The sequence below is a fragment of the Amblyomma mixtum genome, chromosome 1 (genome assembly GCF_055824585.1).
Source record: "Amblyomma mixtum isolate Tamu chromosome 1, ASM5582458v1, whole genome shotgun sequence".
NCBI lineage: Eukaryota > Metazoa > Arthropoda > Arachnida > Ixodida > Ixodidae > Amblyomma > Amblyomma mixtum.
In genome coordinates this window covers 259,616,851-259,633,936 of record NC_143012.1, presented here as the reverse complement: position 1 = coordinate 259,633,936, position 17,086 = coordinate 259,616,851, and positions in this window count along the sequence as shown.

Below are 17,086 nucleotides of genomic sequence, written 5' to 3'. Positions count from 1 at the left end.
ACCACATTAACGATTACGAAAATTTAAAAGCTAAGGTTATCTTTTTTACTGACGGCCTTCATTTTCGCGATAGACTTACGCCCCAAAATCAAAATAATGAAAGCTGATTAGTTAAATATAATTAATCATTTTTCAGATTATTGAGCTCTATTACGTACATAATGCCCGTCTTGCTGTACTGTCCACCGTCACTGACCAAACCGACATATCTCTCGCACTTTGTAAAATAAAAATGTGCAAACGTTAAAAATTGTCATCCAATACATCTGTAAGTGCTGATTTAAATTGAAAAACCACTCGGTTTTATGCTGCTCTAAAGCTCCTGATAATCTTATAGCATAGGTAACACAAGTAACACAACTACCACACAGAAATTGAGCAGGAAATTTTATTGGGGTACATTTAATGCTCTTGTGGTTCTATAGTTCTGTATGCTTCTTATCGTCGATGCTTTTCTTTCTCGCTCCTTATTTCGCTGAGTTTAGTGCCCACGGCCAGCAACAGCAGCTTTCCGGAGAGCTCCCGCCCCTTCTTGGTCGGCAGGGCCGTTGTGTAGGCTGCGTGGGAGATAATTTAGAGCGATCATGATATAAATCTGCGCAGAACTTGTGCACACGGCAAAAGTAGCATAAGTCGAAGAATTATGCACTGAATCCGAGACACCCTACCGTAAAATCCATTGTGGGATATTAAAGGTGCCCTGCGACGTACATAAAGCATGGGTTCTTTAATCTTTGTATGCAGAGTAAGGGACATTGTGAGTCCTGAACGCGCAATGAGATCACCGAAATCATAATATTTGATATTTTAATCTTCGCTAGAAATGCTTGTTTCGCGCCGATGGTGTCGCAACGCGGCGGCCATTTGCGGCAGCTGAAATGAGATGGCATCTAGATAGAGCGCTGCCTTTCTCATTGATTGGGCGTCCAGTTTGCATATTGTTCCTTCATACTTGCGAAATGGATCCAAAATATTTTGTCTCTGAGTACTGAAAGCTTTTTCGCATGCCACAAAAACTGGAAAGAAGCAGGGAAAGCGAACGAAAACTAACAAGAATACAGCTAGGGGCGACACTTTCCATTCCGCTTCAAACCTTCATGGCGGCCAGCGCTGTTCAAATAACGTTGGCTCAGACCAGAAAGCGCGCGCGTCGAGACCGGCCGTGACCATACCAAGACGGCAGCGAAAAAAAATGCCAGTCGACACACCTTGCCCAAAATGTGAAGAGAAAGGCCGGACAGGAGACGGGAGTCGAGTTTGGGGGGGAGGGTGGCTACCGCTGACAGCCTTACAGTCCGACTAAAAAAGAAACTTCGGGGAGCTTCCTTTGTCGTTAGTCACCCCTGCCCTTACTACGGCGTCGCGTACACGGGGGGAAGACGCCGTCAAAATGCGAGGCTGTCTACAGCCCCGACATAGCAACAACTGCATGCACGCTTCCGCTGCGTGGGCGCTAGGCGCGGTTCTGATTGGTAACGCCCCATCTCGGTACTGGGTGAGTGAAATGGGAGAGTGAAATGCGTTTTCGTCTGAGCTTTCATTTCGAATTTTCAGAGTGGAATAACTTTCGCTTGCATGCTCCGATTTCAATAATTATTTTTGCTCTGGTCTCTGGAACGCATGATGAATCTATATAATAATATTAACTGGTACAGAGCAAATCATCGCGATGCCCCTTTAAAAGCTTAGTCTCATGCTTTTTTTTTCGGGCTTTACCATTAAAGTTTCCTGGCACAACCGCGAACGGAAACAGGTATACGCCAATTGTTTCTGAAACACGTTCGTTCGCACTAACGACCCGAAATAAAACGCGTACAAACTCTTCATTCCACTGCTCCTGCTTAGGTGTAGAGCGCAAGCCTTGTGGCAAATGTAATGGGGCCATCGTAACCTAATTAGATACGCAGAACGCAGCAATGCTGATCCCGTGTTAAAATAGAATTAGAACTATTACTTACGACAATGAAAAGGGTTCAGTTCCTGATACGTGCATATGACAGAATCCCTGTCAGGTTGTTGTCTACGTCTCGTTACTTAGAAAATACATCCCTAACTAGCCCCGCAATGTGCTTAGCGAGGTTAGTCTATGTTTTTTGCGTTACACAATTCATATCATGCACTTGAACTACCGCTGGCAGGAACGCAACTCGGTGGCGGTAAAAATTTCGCTACTGAAAAATGAGAGATTACTCTTCGACTGCACATAGCCCAGCTTACAAATAAATCATGCATTATGATACCATTTAGCTTAATTTATAGCCCTATCATCGAAAACTGCCGACAGCATTGACAAAGGTAAACAACAAAGCAATACGGGAAAAACAGTAAATGTTTGTTCACGCTTACCTGAAATATTGATGATTGCAGGTTCACAGAAACCTTGGTATTTCCCGCTCACTTGCACCCTGGATCCTTCGGATGGCTCATCATCCCATGCATGCTTGGCGCAGGTCATTTTAACGACGTCAAAAGTGTCTTCTTCCTCAAAACGCACAAGTGTGGCGCTGTACCATGATTTCAAAGGGAAAACAAGTGGATGCAACAACGGGTATAACCGGAAATTGCTCGCTCGGCAGGAAAGTGCGTAGCACACTGCAGAGTCCGGCCTCTAGCTCTGTGCAACAGACGACAGTCAAGGGTGGCGCCACCAATGCCTTCCTTAGCAGACATCTGTGCATATCTGTGCATGTCAGATATCGGCACCTGCGCACGGGCGCTCGCGCGCGCGTCAGAAGCGGGGTCCGGTTTACAACAATGGGAGGACCGCGGGAGCTCTCGGGGACTCTTTTTCTTGATGGCTTGAAGCTCTTTCAGCCTCCCCTAAATTTTCTTGGAATTCTTGCAGCTCCCAGACCATCTCGTGTTCACGGCTTTACATTTTCTTCAGTCGGCTCCCGAGGGGGAGCGAGCCAGCACCAGGAGCATGGAGGTTCATGCCACTTTTCGACGCCCGTCGCGGCGCGTGCTTGGCGCGCAGGCGCTTCGCGTGTATGCCTTGGAAGTGTCCATCGAGATGGGGCTTTATATAGCGTGTATCTTTATCAAAATAAATATAACTAACGATACCCCTGCTGCGTCGTGTTTTCGGATCACTCTGTAGAACGTATTATGTAAACTGAACCGAATAAATATTTCGTCCTATCTACATAAACCAAAGAGAGGCTTGATTGAGACCTGTTATATTCGAAGTGATTGTTAAAGCGAATTTCGAAAATCGCTAGCTCTCTGCTCCTTGTGCTGGACACTGCGCAATGAATTCGACCATACATCACGTCAGATACATCACAAAGGTCCCAATCGCCTTTCCTAGAGATTGATACGATGCGCAGCTTGACGTTTGCATTCGCTCGCAGATTTAGCATCTGCTTGTTCAGCAGATTCGGCACCCCATGCGTGAGCGGTCTTCTCTTCTTGTTGTAGCACATAATCACGTCATTTTACATGTTTGTTGCTTTAGGACAGGGTGGATTACGGGAACGTTTCAGCTGGTTATCAAAGGTAACGGCGCGCCTTCTCTATCAAATATGTAGCTAGTCAAACGGCAATTTCCGTTTTGGACAAATAGGTTTCCTGAGTTTTTTGCACACATAAATGATGTTGTGAAGGTGCGGTTTCACAATTTATATTAAGAAATGATTAGCGGTACACCACAGCGGTTTCTGTATGCAAGTTATTCGGCCAAACGGCCGTATAGTGTGGTGGAATTATCGCCGTTAATTTCCTAACAAACCTCTTAAAATTCTAATTACTTGTTGAGGCTTAAGTGCTTGTTTTTGTGAAAACACAGGCAGTCATTGTGTTAGGGCGTTATCTTTGCCTGAATTTTTCAAAAAACGACGGCGTTCTGAGGTATCTTCAATGTCCGGTTAAATCGACGTGATTACGACCTGACTAGAGTGACCAAGGGCGCCAAACTTTTCCCTGGTATGATGACCAGGTGCATCTCGTGATGTTTCTTCGATTTCTCTTGCCTAGAATGAAACAAAACACTTTTCAGCTTCATCTAGTGCTCGTCGTCATGAACACACAAAACTCAGCAACAAATGCCTTCTTCGAGGGAACAGCAGTTAGCATACTTCATTGGAACAATTAGATCGCTGGTATATACTGTTTTCCATGCATAATTGCACGGATTGGATCGGAATTTTTATTTTTTTTTTTGAGGGGGGGAGATTTGTGTGCGCTGTACTCCATTGCAGCACACAACAACATGTTGTAGTTCTTTAAGGAGAAGCAGAAGGCTGCAACGGCTATAAGAACCGAATTGCCTGATCTGAGGGTCGCTTTTCACTCCAAAGTTGAAGACGGGGATCGTCATCATCGTCATCCGTGATCAATTTTACAAGACCAAGAGCCCTACCATCGACCACCGATTAGCTGTTGTTGAATTCAGTCGGGCAGGGTCAGGCTACCCTTGTTTTTTGTCACATCTGCTCACCAGACATTCCATAAGCTTTGACTGTGACTCGCTGCCCTTGGAGTCCACTCTGCCATTCTAAACGCCGACCTTTGTTCGGCTCGTTACTTGGCCACCCTAAGCTCATTTTTTCCGCATTTTGTTAGTGCTAAGATATGGATGACACCAGTTTGTTCTGTAATACTCTAATCGCTCCCCTTGACGTTATCGCTAGTATTTTCCTTGCCATGCCCAATGCGTGCTACACGGCTGCTTGAAATCCCGTCGAACCGATCGCCACTCGAGTCGACAGAGCTTTGCGGTAAAATGAGAAAAAGATATCTTAGCGGAAAGTTGAGCACTCAGAGGCTCTTCGGCGTCCGGCCGACATTCGACGGTTTCAAATGCTTACGAAATGCGAACAGAGACCGCCCCTGTCATTGGCGGTGGCCGTTATCTTGCCTCAGAGCCGCGTCCCGCAACTGCTTCGGCCCTCTTGATTTCGACATCTGCTGCTGACTTCTTTCTTCTCCTCTTTGTTTAGCACACTGCTTGCGTTGTCGCTAATTTAGTACTTCAAGTTAATGACTCGTCATTCCCATTTACAGCGTGCGCGTGAAATTTCAGCGGGAATACACAAATGTCGACTGCACTGCAGTACCACCGTTGTCTGCATACCTGTTATCGTTTGTATATGGCATAAAACGCAAGCTATGTTGAATATTCTCTTTCTGATGCGCGGATTGTAACTATGCTTGTTTACACAGCATGATCACTGCAAGAAGACCGGATGATTGCGACGAAACACCTGATAGCCGGAGAACTGGCGCTTCCCGGTCGTGGTAGATCCGCTTTCTTCCATACCACAAATACTCGGTGCTGAACTGCTTTATCCAGAAGCATGTTCGACGATTGATCGCATCAATGAAAATGATCTGATTTGTTATCCACGAGCGGCGCCAGTGGTTGACTGTTGACAGCTCCCTAAAGCAATGCTCGGCATGCCGGGTGACACCGGCGCTTCCCGCTCGTTCTATTCGTCCTGCGATATCAGCAATCCTCCGCTAAGGGTTGCAGTTTCCAAAACTTCACTTATGACCACTTGCGTTCGCCAAAACTTGTGTATTCGCTCTCCACAAAAGCCGAGACCACATGCGTGAACAATGCGGACTAGCGCTTATTCGTCGAAAGCAAGGGTCTCATCGAAGCAGCTCATGACGGCGCTGGAGAGCTCGGAAAGCGCCGTGATATGGTCTGGTTGCGTGCACAATGGACTTCAATTCAAGAGACAAAAGCTATCTTTCTATGATTTAGTATTTTTTTGAGGAAATATGGGGAGTCATCATACTAAGAAGCAAACAGAATGAGCGTGAGCGTCAGGTTCATTATAACTAGGATCGGCTATACAATCCAGCCGGAATGAAACGCGAACACGCATATCGCCTTCTTTTTCTACATTGCAGAGAAGTATTCACATGGAGCCAGTTAAAAAAAATGTACTTCGGTAGATCCTTCACCCAGACACAGGAATCAGCCTAGTTCTGTACAACAGCTGAAAGTATACAGGCAAAATATTTTGTTTTGTTCACATGGGCTGTTCGCTTGCCTTGCTGTAGACGGAACAAAATGGGCTGTTAACATCTGACCAGTAAATAATTTACATAGCATTTTTTTCTCACATGGTGTTTCCAATGGGGTTTTAATAGCCGGACAATGGCTGTGGTGTCCAAGTTAAGTATAGGCTCCATGCGCTGCAGTTTGGCTAGCACGAGTGACGTCATCTGGGTAACAGGGAAGGGGGAGGGGGGGAAGGTGGACGTCGCTCTCTCGCTCAGTTTGCAGTCAGCTAGGAGAGCGCCAAAATATTCCCTCCGAAAGCGAAAACAAACTTCGCTAATTATGCGTGGCTCGACCTACTGCTGTGTTTGTATATCGAAGTTAAATTACATCTCTTTTCATGGAGATCATGCATGCTTGCGCATGCACATGAGGGTCCACTGGAACAGAGTATATTTTGGAACTAAATTCATGAGTGCAAACTGGGAGCGGATTTACATAGTCTGGGGTGTTTTCAATGTGCCATCACTGGTAGGAGTCCTAGGAGTTGCTTTGTTTCTTTCTGTAAAGAGAAGGAATGCGCTGAGTAATAGGCAGAGGTTTTGGGGGGCGTTCTTGGAGCGGGCATCTGTAGTTTCAGACTACGGTTTTTTATACATCTGTGTGGTTCAGCGGGTTAGGGCGGTTTTTTTTTACATGCATGCGTGCGGGTTGTGGGTACGATGTCGTTTTTCTGTGCGTGCTTATGTAGTTTCTCACGATGTTTCGATTACATGTTTTTCTGTATGGATTTTTATCACGTTGCATAGAGCGGTTTAAAATTTTTATATTGATATTGGTGAATTCCCGCCATCTAAAACCCTTTTCTGGATCAATAGAAAGAAAACTAGAAAGTGCATTACATTTTGTAAAGTAATTTATTGCATTTCATATCGCTAAACCCTTCCTGAAGTTTATCATCACAATGCGATACATCACTTCAAAATTCCTTTGCTTTCCCTAATTAAATGAATGCCCTGAGGAAATACCTAACACAAAAGTCCTGTAACATACTCAGCAAGAAATGCTTAGTCTTTTTGTTTACTTACACCCATACTTCTCTGAGCGGAATACGTGTGCATAAAGCAAAGCAGTGTTCATCCTGAGACATCCAGTACATAGCACTACCATTGTCTTTGTGTAGTAACGATGCGTTTTTCGCAATTCCAGCCGACCATGTTATGTATGCGGATGTTAGGTGTGCGGCTGATTTCATTATGTGAGTCAATTAGACACCTGTTCTTCAAACTGTAAGGGCTCTTAAAGGAGTATGGACACCTAACTTTTGGGTGCGTGTTTTCTTCTTTGTAATGATGCGTGAGGCATTATTATACATGGAGTACCACGTGGTCCTAGAACTGCTAAATAATTTATTATCGATTTTTTGTCTTGCTGTTTAAATTTCAATAACTTCACTATAAGTGGGACGTCAATGAGTGAGGCATGAAAAACTGCGATATAATAGCTGCGTCCTCGTTTTAATTCACCTAATGCTGGAGCCAGTCCGCCAGCTTCACTATCCGGACTTGTAAAGAATGTAAAACAGCGATTATATTGCACTTTTTTTCATGCCTGCTGGTCATTTCCGAAATTCTGTGAGGGCACGTCCCCGGCGGTGCGCATTGATTCAGCAACGCCTGGACTGGTACCTGTGCTGCTCGAGCTGCTGACACTCTTTCTTTCATTGTGCCTATGTGCTGTCCTGCTCGTGGGTGCACAAAAGAGGGGTTGCCGCTCGTTGTGAGTCATGACTGGAATGCCGCGAGGTTGAGAGAGTGGAGAAACGTATTGTTGTGTCGTTTGCTGCCACAATAGTTCTCACAACATCAATGGCCAAGAGCAGCCAGTGTAACTCTATAGATTTCCTGGACATATGTCCCACATTCCTGGAAAAAAAAATCAATATTCAAAATTTGTAATCTACTGCTGAGGAAATTTTGGAGGTAATGGGGAATCTTTTCGATGTGTAGCAAAATCTTGCAGAACTTTTCCATCGCTCGCATCGAGCGATAACAAAAACATTAATAGCAAGACAAAAAAAAAAACAAAACCATGCACGCATGTCGACGGGAGGTTGGTATAGTGAAATCTTCCAGTGTATAAAAAAAAATGCGTTCATACACTTTTTCTCATTCAAAAATGGTTTTCCAGGGAATTGTTCTCTGTGAAATGATTGAGAACGAGAGACGGCAAGCCTGGATAACTTCTGTGCGCAAGCTGAAGTAGGCGGTTTTCTCTTGCTAAATCGGTTTGGTATGTTGCGCGTGTATATTATTTCTGACGAATTTTCATTGTAATTCAGTAAGCATGCAGTGTTTAGTCGTAGAGCTCACGCTAACGAAACTATTTTTTTTTCCTGTAAAGCCTTCCGCCGGTCAGGTAACGCACACAAATATTTTGGAGGCTGACATCAACAGCTGCGTTAGGCAGACGCGTGTGAGGCAAGGTCAGTGATCGCCTCATTGTTCCTTTGTGTGACGCCCGGCTCAATTTCCAAGTTATTTTGATAGATGTAAAGAATGTCTAAAAGTAAAAGTAGTAAAGATATTAGCTTGAACATGAGTGAGCATTTGAATATAAGAGATGGCTCTGCAAATAACTTGTTTTGGGAATGCACGTGCGCTGCAATCGGCATTAAATTAAATGTACCATCCACTGCGTAGTGACTGACCAAACTATAGCATTTTTTCTCTTAGCCGTAAGCGAGCAGCTGGTAAGCACATTTCGCGCGTATTTTCGTTTTTGTTTTCAGCCTTGCCTATCTTTATTTTACGTCCAAATAAACACATACTCGTTCTTATTCGGCGAAAAACGTAAAGAAATTCCAACTATTTGGCCAAAAAAGTTGCGTACATCGAAGTGCTCAGCTATTCAACAAAATTAGGTATTTTGCGAAATTGACACTGCCATAAAAAAAAAGTATTAAGCTCGAATTCCACGTCTTAAATGAACTTGCCATTTACTTGCGACATACATGTCGGCGCAACGGTGACGGCGGTTTCGTCAAATATCTGCTCCACGAAGTGGACCTTTTTGCACTGTCAGTTCTCTTTTTTTTTTTCAGGTTCGGCGCAGAAAAAAAAAATCGCTGACCACTCTTTCATGGAACCTGCACCTGAGAGGGTACTGTCGCGATAGAAAGAAATGCGAACAGCGCAGCGCCTAATTCGAACACAAGTACGCTAGAGACATGAATTCCAATTTCGCAGTGCGTAGGCAACATGCTGTTCACATTATTTTCTATCGCCCTTGTACATTTTCCTAATCCTCTTAATCTCGTCAGCGTTCTAGCACGAAGTAAAAAGCAAGCGTCAGCGCAAACAGATTTCCAGGCAGTCCAACACGTGCAAAGCATGTGCGGAACTGGTTTTTTTCAAGAGAAAGGGCATTAGGTGCAACTTCTCAATGGTATGGGTGACAGGTCGGTCCGGTCAATTGTGGGGAGTCGCGGGAGACGGTGCTATGGTGCTTTTCACTCGCGCTTGCAACGCCCCTCTGCAAAGCTCTGGTGCCCTCGGCGTGCCTTTCGGAGCGAAAGAAAGGGGGAAAGTGACGCGGACCTGGACTATCCACCCTCTAGCTATCTGCTGAGCGTCGCCGAAGGCGGCAATGTGTCGCTTTTCTGCTGTTCGGGGGGGGGGGGGGGGGGGGGGGGGTTCTGGAGGGTCCGCTTTTTCACCGCCTCAGCAACGCCATCTCTCGCTCAGTAGGGTAAGGAACATTTTGCCGTGAGTGGTGGCATATATATATATGGTGGCTGACCGTGGACACAGCGGTGACTCATTTAATACGCAATAAAGGATGTCTTGCTTCCCCGTGGCGGCCGGTCTCAGAACTGGCATCTGAATATCGGCCGACAGGGGAGGTTGGATTATGAAGGGAAGAAAAAGTTGAGGCGAAAAGAAACAGACCAACGCGCATAGTATCAAGAACTATTTGCAGAAGATTTTATACAAACTGTTCAGCTTGGCACAACAGTCGGAGTAGAATGGCGAGCTTGGTCAGTACACCACGGAGACTCGGCGGCGCGGAAAAGGCGATGGGTAAAAGATTTGCGTGTAGCTGTGGAGTTTTTCTCGTCTGCATTGTAAACGTTTTGCTGGCAACTCTAGATAAATGAATTTCCAAACATTTTGTATTATTTCTCTCACAATTATACTAGAGCGTTTTAATCTTAATCACTGTGCCGCAAGGAGCGATGTGTTATTTACTCTCCTGGACAAGAAATGGCTGTATGCTGCAGCGGTTTTGCAAACGTTTGTTGTCTGGCATTACCGCAAACAATGCAGGTTTCCCAGTCCTTCAGAACGACATAGTTTTGAGGAACAGCGCCCAGAGAAGGAACGTACACCGCACCACCGGCTTGATGGTTTGAGTATTCATCACGTTTGCGAAGGGGCTGAGTTCGATCCCCAAGCGCTTGTTGCATGTTCGGGACTCTATAATCTATCAATAATCCTAAAAACTATGATTACGATCGCAACCAACTCGCTGGACTTGTAATCCACTTATTTAGACCCAGTCAGGAAGGTTCAGTTCGTCAGGAAGGTTCGAAGTCCACCCAAGATAGAAAGCGCGTATATGCATGTATTAGTACATTTAAATTATAGCAAAGTTGAAGGTGATTTATAGCACTGTACTTTAATTCACCTTAGTTAAACACCGCTATGTAATAGCAGTCTAACTTGATTGAAGCCTCAATCATACAAAGCTTAGTACCTTGTTGTGCGGTGTGTTTCGCCATCTTAATTAACCAATATTATCATGTTTGACACAAAGTTAATTATTTAAGTTCGGAAGTATATGGCACAAACACCCCACATATGAGGTAGGATATGTTCCATATCTGCGAGATTGTTTCCATATAAGGATTTCAAGGTCCCCATATAAAGAAAGAGCATCTATATAAGGACTCAAATACGACTATATATAGCAGTATATGGCACTATATAAGGTACCTTATGGCCGTATCTGCCCGTATTTGTGGTCTTATACGCCCATATATAGCAGTATATTGCGGCATATCAGGTTTCCCATGGTCATATCTGGCCGTATATACGACCATATATGGACCTATTTAACTGTATATGATCCCATATATGAGTATATACAGCCATATATAAAATATATCTGGCCCATATCTGCCATTTTCGTAAGGGACCGCTAGTCACGACGGCAGTGTTACCGAACTACCCATCTCCGAAGCTGTCCAGCGAACCGAATCAGGTCGAGCTCTTACACTCAGGACTACGAAGCGTCCGAGCCACTTCTGCACTGGAGGCGACCAGAGCTTTCAGTGCTAGGCGGTGTAGCTACAAATGACCCCTACAAGGACCACAGTTGCGCCTGATAGGCAGCAGATGGTCGTACAGCGGTGTCACATCAGTCAGGTGTCACGTACTCTCTAATGAGTTGTGCTAATGCACGTTTCTGTCCGAAGTGCCTTAAGCATTCACTAAAGAGGATTTTGGGTTTCGTTGTTTTGATCGTGGGTCATAGTTGTATACGCTCCGATCATTCTTAGAAACGTTGAATTTTTATTCTATATACCCGGTGCCCCCACTGAATTGAATTAAATGTCCCGGCTTTCCATTTTATTCTTTAATTTATCGAAGAGAGTAGCAGGAGTAAAAAAACATGAACGCCATAGTGAGAAGTACGCGCGGAGTGGCTTTCAGCCTTTCGCGTGGCGGCTTGCCTTTCTAGTATCGGCCGAGTAATAGGCGGAGTGATTATCTAAAATCTGCGGGTTTCTGGTCGCTCTATGTCAGTCGGGACAGATGGTGGGGCACATCACGACTGCGACCCCAGACGAGGAAAAAACGCAGTCCGCTTCCTTCGACCTCGTTATTTCGATGACAGGTTCTTTGAATCACAAATATGTATCGCTTTTATGAATCTGTTACTTACGTCGTGTCCAAAAAGAGTAATAAAATAGTGGTACGGCTTTAAGGTGGTCAAGCCCAGTAGACTTGCTAAAGTGTGTTCCTAGCCTGCTTGGCTCATGGTTTTGTTTTTCTGGGTCGTCGGGATGTCTGGCGATGATACTAGTTCGATAGCAGTATTTGTTGATGAAGTCGACGATGTGCAATGCACAGAGCAAGTGCCTGTTGCAGTTTAATGCCAGGCGTGTTCTGCTGCGGCGACAGCATAGCTCTCACGGGGAGAGGCCCGCGAAGAGGATCCGTTCGCGCCGCCGAGGGTTCAAATCTCAGTTGCGGATGTATTTTTTGTAGTTATGGTTTGGCCAGGGTAACCCTAAAGGTCAAGTTCACACAGACTGGGTGAGCCGGTCAGACTTCACAAAATAGTGCTTTCGCATTGAAATTACTTTGGGTATTTCCAAGGATTACTGCGTTATCGAATGCAATTTTAGACGGATGGCGTTGAGTCTCGCAAAAGCAATCGTCCATGCGTATTTTTAATTCCTTGCGCTCAATTTGCGGCTATTTTGTTTCCGACTGAAGATTTTTATTCGTGGAAGCTCCCAAAACAAAAATTAAAAGAAAACCCATTTCTTTTCTATTAGGCTGTGTAGTGCTCATTTATGTTGCATGCGGTGGCATAACCATAGCATGACATAATTTTCCTGTACTAGGTTTGCAATTATGCGAGCTCAGTATGAAGACGCTTTGTCTTTTTCGGTCTTCACGGCTGCGCGCTAAGCTGGAGGTGCAGGTTGGCATTAGACGGATTCTGTCAGCGCACAGCTGGCTCCACCATGAGAGGGAACACACTGTGAGTATTCAACCAACCACAGCTCTCTAAGCAAGAGTGAGCAGGAAACGTATTCCTGTGTTTAGAATAGTTTTGGCTTGAGCAAATATTGCCCTTTGAAGTTCTGTCTAGAATCAACGACAGAATTATTCCTTGTGTGCATACTACGGTTCTCTTACACAATGGAGCCATCCATACAAAATGTTAAATAATGAATGAAAAATGTTTAACTTGCTAGCTCTCCGGCGAACCTTCGCGCGACCTTTACGTACATTCTCATAGCTCGGAAATTGTGGAACTAGGGTTTAGGGTTACTACGCCAAAGACACTAAGAGAATAACAAGCCGTCGTTGGACAGTACGTGCCGAAAGGTGCGAGTTAGTCATTTTTTGGAGAGCTTGCATTCAGAGATGAAGTATTGTTTCATCGAAAACCCTTTCGAAGGGCTCCTGCCTGCGCTGAACGTCAATCGTCCGTTGCCACCAGCAGCTGGTCAGCACACCTAACTAGAGATTGCGAAGGGATGAACGTGACTAACTGCCATCACATTCGCCGATCTCGTACACCCGATCTCCGATCGCGGTGAAATCGCTGACACCCAGCGGGAAAAACAGGTACAGAAGCCAGATGATCGCATTGACTAAAAGCGATAAAGGCCGCATCACCGCACACAAGATCCTGCTTTGTCAGGCTTTGCACTCAAACGAATATGCAGCTATTCGCCGCTGGGAACAAGCCAAGGATCACCGTTTGATGAAAGACGCCTGTGGCTGTGAACGCAGGAAATGATACTGATTGCCTATTCCGGCCATGCTTGGCCTTGCCTGTGATGAATATAGAGCCTTTGGTGAAGCGCCACAGTCGCCATCTCCTTCCGCTTTGCGCAAACGTCCCAAACAAGAGAAGACGTGCGCCCGGAGAACCACTCTAGTTTTGCCCTGGAATTCACCGTGTATGTAGTTGGCATAACTGTTTGTACTTTTTTTTTCAGTGGTGCAGAGTTGAGCCGTACGTTCGATTTAGGGCTGGTGACCAGCTCGTCGTGTTGAACGCGTGGCGCATAAAGAGATGCCTTAGCCATTCAGTGACGACTAGAAACTCGAGAAATACTTAAATTACGACGGAAAAACCAAAGCAGAGAGGTATGCGTGCTCAGTCAGCGGTCGACTGATTTAGTGTATGAATTATTCTGATGACATCCACTTCAATAGGCTAATATGAAGACATGCGCCATGCATTCAGATCTTTACGGTCAGCTTTCGCCGTCAGTATCAGCCAGGATTAAGAGAGAGTGGCAAGTCTACTGATACTGCTGTTATTTTCTCACTTCAATATCTTGCAAAGTAAGAAGGATGCAGCAGAGGGTCTCGGTAGAATAGCAGTCTATACAGCGCCTCTCGGATTGCGAAAAGGAAGTGAAAAACGGCTCCCTGAAGAGCATTCCGAACGGCCGGGTAAACTGATAGACCATGCCCCTGAAGGATCTCTATCTTCTATTTTTATTGCCCTCTGCGAAGCGAAAAAGTGCGGCTTCTTCCATCCATGCTGTTCTTTCGGCTTCTTCAGAGCTCAGTGCTCACTCCCGCCACATCACCCTTCGCCTTTCATCCATGTGAGTCACCTTAAGTAACCCCTACCCCGTCTGGGGTTCATCGCCACAGTACCAGAGAAAAAGTGCTCAACTCTGTTTTGAACCCAGCCATACAGATTGGATTTTGTCGCATGAACCCGGACCTACAAAGTCCAGAATGTCGTGGGCCACGGTACATTAGAGCAACCTTTAATGTATATATAGCGCGATGGAAAGAGAAGCAGGAATAAGAGTCCATAAAAGTCATTATTATCGAAGAGCATTCCCCCTGCCTTATTAAGGTGTTGTTTTGCCTGCAAGGATGATAAGCACAGCGGCTTCAGACCTTACGTACAGCTCTAGCTGCACCGCTGTGACTGGCGTAGCCAGGTTTAGCCGCTGGTTGCGAGTAAATTAAAGTACGTCAACCTTTGTTTTCTTGTCAGTGTGTACCATAAATGGTACCTTATAATCGGACAAAAAAGAACATGCTGATGACAAAATCGCGTTTTGTAGCGTAGATGTTTTATGATTGCTGCCGATCTTTGCTACTGCATCTCTGAAAAAGCTGTACGAGAAGCATTTGGTAGCAGCCGATTCAAACAAGCGCAGAATTACAATACAATGTTGTCAAATCATAATGAAGTGTCGTCGTCTCCCCTTAGGTGTTTAGTACTGCCTGCCATTCGTCTCTCTCTCTCTCTCCGCGGAAGCTACAGGTAGCGTACGCGTGTTGTACTACATACGAGTAAGCTCTATTGTTCAAAAGTTTCGTTTGGGGCTGCACATCAGTAAAATTCACAGTTAAATCCTGTCTTTAACGCGTAGAGTAGCAAGCACTAGTCTAAACCTAACATATAGCTCCTTTTGATATTCCAGGCATTATCTTATGTGGTGTATTGGAGTCTGATGAAAATCCTTTGTTGCCACCACACTACCGATTGTTATCGCTCGCATGTAATTTTCGTGTGGATTCTCACCTGCGAGAGGCCTCTGTGCAACTAATTGTTCTCCTTGGAACGAAGGACATGAGTGATCTGGTTTTCATAAAGGTAATGAGCAACATATAAACATATGAGCAACATATAAAGATATGAGCAACATAGGTAATGAGCAACAACTTCGCAGTTGGAAAAGTAGAATAAATATGCTCTAAATGCTTACGAAGAAAGGCGGCTTGATATAGTTGAGCCCAGTTATTCTGATAATTACTGAAAAATTTTGAGAACATGGAGGAGAGTCTCAGTGCAGGATATTAGAATGTTTGTCTCAGTGGATTTTTTTTGTTGCTTTCATGCCTCCGCGTATTCTTCCAAGGAAGCTAGAAAACGGTTAACTTGCGTAAAGTCTAAAGTATCATTTTGTCTCACATCGCGCAAATCTAATTTAACAGTTTGAAAACAAGAAACTGCCTTTGACGCATGACACAAACATAAAGCTGCTGCACAAGTTTTTACAGATTCTAACCTCTCATCTTTTAGGAGGAGCTTGAAAATACAATGTTATTGTAAAGGTTAAGCAAAGTGTCAGTTAGAACTCCTTCACACCTGCATTGCTGAACTTCAGAAAATCTTTTCCGTGTAGATCCTTTGCCTAATAGCACAAAATTCAGCAAACTACGTGCGCAAAAAAATTTGCAGTCATTTTATAGTTTTTGTGTTTCCTTGAACACGTTTTCGCAATGAGACATGCGCATTAGCAACCTTGAAGTGCTAAGAATTATCGTGTACCAAACCACAAGGTCCCTTCATAGCCAATATATTGTGTTTGGGTCCTAAAAGTTTTAAGATAGATATATATTTTTGAATGATAGAAGCGCTCAAAGGGGCCAGAAGAGCTTGTTTTAAGTGCTGTTGTGTAGTGGGGCTGAGGTTAAGTCAGAAAAAAGTGATTTTCTTGATTGAAAGACTTAAGAGGCTTTTGTTACTGATATGTTTAACTTATATGTATTGTTATTCCTGAACATCCGCCGTCTAATAGCTGAAATGTGCTCATTCACTGCACCATGATACGAAACAATGGGCTTTGACATTGTATGAAGGCTTGCGCAATAAAATTATGTGCATTTCTCGTAAACCAAAATAAATATTCCAAGCGTCACATACAATCCATCTTTGTAACAAAACTTTCACTTATAGTCACGGTTCTGCAGTGGTTATCCCGTAAGATTAAGATGCAAAACAATCATGCTGCAAAAGGGACAGAAAAATAAAAATGAACATAGGTGTCATCGATGACATGGCCCCGTAGTCTGCTCTGCAATTGGCGGACAGGGTAATTGAAAACCAAGAGAAAACGAGAGCCAACTCGCTCGGCACATGTTAATAGCACATGACAGCGCTGACGGCTTCTTTCTAGTGAATGAAAATAAAGAACGTTCTCAATATGTGTGCGGGCAAGCATGCAATATTGGTTCTTACAGGGTGTGCATCGTAACTTTAGCCAAGTCTTATTAAAGTAATACGCCACTGATAGGTGAAGCAGCTGACATTATGTCGGCTATCGTGTCGCACCGCTCGCAGTATTTTTAATACTCTACGTTATTATTTATTATATTGAAAAGATTTTATATGGAACATTTTATAGGGACATTTTTTACATGCGCGCTTCGATAATTAGTGTAGGATGTTCTGAAACACCCTGTTCATTAAATTGTAACTACGCAATTCTGCGTGCTCTTTTTTCCGGTCATTTACAGTCAGCCCACGAAGTATGATAAAGAAGTCGTCAAAAGTATGTACGCATAATTTTGCTCACTGCATGTAAAACTAATCACTGCTTAAGCTCAGCTGCGTAATATGCGGAAC